The sequence below is a fragment of the Ovis canadensis genome, chromosome 3 (assembly GCF_042477335.2).
Source record: "Ovis canadensis isolate MfBH-ARS-UI-01 breed Bighorn chromosome 3, ARS-UI_OviCan_v2, whole genome shotgun sequence".
NCBI classification, from domain to species: domain Eukaryota; kingdom Metazoa; phylum Chordata; class Mammalia; order Artiodactyla; family Bovidae; genus Ovis; species Ovis canadensis.
Genome location: NC_091247.1, coordinates 15,075,149 through 15,079,620, shown reverse-complemented (window position 1 = coordinate 15,079,620; position 4,472 = coordinate 15,075,149). Strand labels below are relative to the sequence as shown.

General features: G+C 36.9%; 1 pseudogene; it reads left to right on the top strand.

Moving 5' to 3' along the window:
- Window positions 1-216: 216 nt before the first annotated feature.
- LOC138438063 (PC4 and SFRS1-interacting protein pseudogene) lies at window positions 217-1,845 on the top strand (annotated as a pseudogene).
- Window positions 1,846-4,472: the final 2,627 nt, after the last annotated feature.

The following is a 4,472-nucleotide window of genomic DNA, read 5'->3' as shown; positions in this document are numbered from 1 at the left end:
GAGACGGCTCTGCGGCAGCTGGTGGCGCAGGTGGCTTGCGTGGACGCGGACAGGGGCGGCCGGCCCGCCGCCGCAGCCTCAGCGCCCGCGGCCCCGGCAGGCGCGTCGGGGCACCCCGAGGCATCCTCCCCCTCCCGCCATCGCGGGAGCCGCGGCTCGCGTCGCCCTCCCGCATCCCCTCACAGTCTGCATCGCCGCACCTCCTCCTTGGGCTTCGCCCCTGAAACATGACTCGCGACTTCAAACCTGGGGACCTCATTTTCGCCAAGATGAAAGGTTATCCTCATTGGCCAGCTCGAGTAGATGAAGTTCCTGATGGAGCTGTAAAACCACCCACAAACAAACTACCGACTTTCTTTTTTGGAACTCATGAGACTGCTTTTTTAGGCCCAAAGGACATATTTCATTACTCAGAAAATAAGGAAAAGTACGGCAAACCAAATAAACGAAAAGGCTTTAATGAAGGTTTACGGGAGATAGATAACAGTCCGAAAGTGAAATTTTCAAGTCAACAGGCATCAGCTAAACAGTCAAATGGGTCATCTGATGTTGAAGTTGAAGAAAAAGAAACAAGTGTTTCTAAGGAAGATACCGACCATGAAGAAAAAGCCAGCAATGAGGATGTGACTCAAGCAATTGACATAACCACTCCAAAAGCTGCCAGAAGAGGGAGAAAAAGAAAGGCAGAAAACCAAGTAGAAACTGAGGAGGCTGGAGTAGTGACCACAGCAACAGCATCTGCTAATCTAAAAGTGAGTCCTAAAAGAGGACGACCTGCAGCCACAGCGGTCAAGATTCCAAAACCAAGAGGCAGACCCCAAATGGTAAAACAACCTTGTCCTTCAGAGAGTGACATGATAACTGAAGAAGACAAAAGCAAGAAAAAGGGGCAAGAGGAAAAACAACCTAAAAAACAGCTTAAAAAGGATGAAGAGGGCCAGAATGAAGAAGAAAAGCCAAGAAAAGAGCCAGATAAAAAAGAGGGGGAAAAGGAAGTTGAATCAAAAAGGAAAAATTTAGCCAAAACAGGGGTTACATCAACCTCTGATTCTGAAGAAGAAGGAGATGATCAAGAAGGTGAAGAGAAGAGAAGAGGTGGAAGAAACTTTCAGACTGCTCATAGAAGGAATATGCTCAAAGGACAACATGAGAAAGAGGCTGCAGATAGAAAACGCAAGCAAGAAGAACAAATGGAAACTCAGCAGCAGAATAAAGATGAAGGAAAGAAGCCAGAAGTTAAGAAAGTGGAGAAGAAGCGAGAAACCTCAATGGATTCTCGACTTCAAAGGATACATGCTGAAATTAAAACTTCACTCAAAATTTATAACCTTGATGTCAACAGATGTATTGAGGCTTTGGATGAACTGGCTTCACTTCAGGTCACAATGCAACAAGCTCAAAAACACACAGAGATGATGACAACGCTGAAAAAAATACAGCGATTCAAAGTTAGTCAGGTTATCATGGAAAAGTCTACAATGTTGTGTAACAAGTTTAAGAACATGTTTTTGGTTGGTGAAGGAGATTCTGTGATCACACAAGTGCTGAACAAATCTCTTGCCGAACAAAGACAGCATGAGGAAGCAAATAAAACCAAAGACCAAGGGAAGAAAGGGCCAAACAAAAAGCTAGAAAAGGAACAAACAGGTTCAAAGACTCTAAATGGAGGATCGGATGCTCAAGACAGTAATCAACCACAACACAATGGAGACAGCAATGAAGAAAGCAAAGACAACCACGAGGCCAGCAGTAAGAAAAAGCCATCCAGTGAAGAGAGAGAGACTGAAATATCTCTGAAGGAGTCTACCCTAGATAACTAGGTTGACATACCTGGAATATAAAGAACATTTGTAATGGTTTTCATTTGAAATTTTTAGACTGCTGAAAGTTTTAAATTTTTATAAACATAGGTTTTGATGTTTAAAACTTGTTTTGAGGGAGAAATCTCCTTATCTTTGTTTAAAAGTGACTAAACATTGCTAATTGTACTTCTGCAGTATCAACAGCTACATTATACAGTAAATGAGAGGGGAAGTTCATTTAGGAAGTGTTAAATTGCTTTTCCAGACATCGGTTGTAGTATATTTTCAGTTAGTGTGTGTATGTTAATGTGTAATTGATAGTAGAAAAAAGTTACAGTTTTTAAAACTGCTACTTGTATAAACCTTTTCCTCTTTTCCCAGATACTGTGGGTTTTGTGCATAGTTTTTACAAAAATTGGATTTACCAGACTGTCTTTTCACTGTTGTGGGTTTTGTAGAAGTTAAGCATTTTTATGGTTGATAAAATGTTACTTCTATACAAGTACTCACTCCTTCCTTTCTCTTAACAAAAGTTGACTTTAATCTCAATCTACCTTTTGCTACATTACCCTACTGCTTTGTAATAATGTGCAGTCTGTATGCCTTTTTGTATGACAACTAGATACCCAACTGACATTGAACTGACAATTCTACAAGGTGCAAAACTCATGTTAACTTCTGAAGGTAATTTAGTTTGTGGCTGAGAATTCAGTGAAAGTCACATGTGAGTTTCCTGCAGTAAGCAGCAGTGTATGAAGGAATGAATCTGGCTTTTAGGGTTCAACCACTTAAGATCCTTCATAGGCAGCAGTAGCTGAAACTGAGAACTACATGATAAAAGTTTATTTTTGAGGAATGTCTCGAGTTTCTGAATTTTTTTACAAGTCCCACTCATTAAAGAAGTCGTTAAATATTTTTTTAATTGGAAAAAATGCAATCCATAATGCTTTTTGCAGTAAATAAAAAAATAAACACTATCTAAGGAATCAAACCTATTTGAAAACATGACTATGAGAAGGGAATTTTTATTTCTAATGCATACATGTGACAGGATTGCAAAAAGTTAGTTACTCTGAGGCAGTAGACAAAAGTAAAGGAGTAATCTGTATTTTCATGTATATGGACTAAATCAGAGTGAACAAAGGTTAACACAGAATTTTAAGAACAACTTTAACAAACAGGATTTCTAAGATATTTTGAATACTAGGTCAGTTGGTGGTTTGCAGTAGCTTAAAAGATGCTTCTCATGTTTGGAAACTAGGAATACGTGAAAAAGGCTTACATACCAGTGTTTGCATGTGACATGCATTGTATGCTTTGACCTCTCGGTAATTTTTTTTTCATCTTTAGATGAAAACTTGGAATCATTTCAGTAATTGGAGTCTTGCTTTAGAGAGGCCTTACAATGGAACTAGGACCCACTGTTCTGAGGGAACTCTGGCTATTATACCTGTTTGGTCCTTACACAATTTAAAGTTGGACAAATTTATTCTAGTTAAGCCATAAGTGTCAACATGTAAACTTGTTTTGATTAAAGAATTTTTCTATCAAAAAAAAAAAAAGACAAAGTTGTAAACTAAAATAATAAGAAGGAAACCCTAAACAGAAAATCGTTCATCACGTCTGCCCTCTGGGGACAAAAGGACAACTGTGTTCAACTGAATGGCGCCAATATTATTCTGCTTCTAAATATGAGACGAGTACATAGGGTTTCTTGTTTTAATATTGTGCTTTTAAAGTATGTCTATACATGTATATATGTAAATATATATACTAATTCATCTTTATTTTAAATGTGTGTAAATCGGGCAAGATTTACTAAGTCTAAAATCAAGAGAAGGTATCACAAGTTATAATAACACCAAAACTAAGGCTTAGATTTCCAAATCAACAGGCAAATATATTACTACAACTATGAGCAGTAAATTAATAGATAAAAATTATAGAGACTATATGATGAATATAAATGCAAGATAAATAAAGCAATGTAATTACAACATATCAATAGGTGATTAATAAATGAGTCATGTTTGAAAATAAAAGTAAAAAATTAATGCTAGAGATCACATCAATACTAATTGATACAACATCATATGTTCCTTTACTTAGTTACATTTTAAATAAATGAAATTGGCCTGGTGCCAGGCCTGTGTTTGGATTGCAATTGTGTTTGTTGGAAGTATATTACTACATCTTCTTATCTGACAATAGTTACCAGGAATTTCTAAAATATCTAACTTTTCCTCCAATAAATCAATTGCTAACACAATGGTTTCTATGCAAACATTTAGAAATAGTATACATAATAGCCCAAACCAGAAACTACCAAAAGGTGCAATATACGTGGCTTAAGTAACTGTGGTATATCCATATAATGAAATAACAGAATTGCTCAGAATGTTGTTGATGAAAAATATTTAATGATGTGGAAAATAATTATGATACAATGCTGATCACATAGCATTTTAGCACAGACATGTGATTATACATATTAAAAAAGAGACATTGCCAAAATGTCGATCATCTTGGTTCAAAATGAAGAGATTTTGGAGTGACATTTTTCCTTCTGTCACCGATCTCTATTATTTATCATCAATGCTTTTTTGTGTTTTCCAAGCATCCTTACCTTTGGTGTTCATTACTTTGACAATTAATTGAAATAAAGTAACA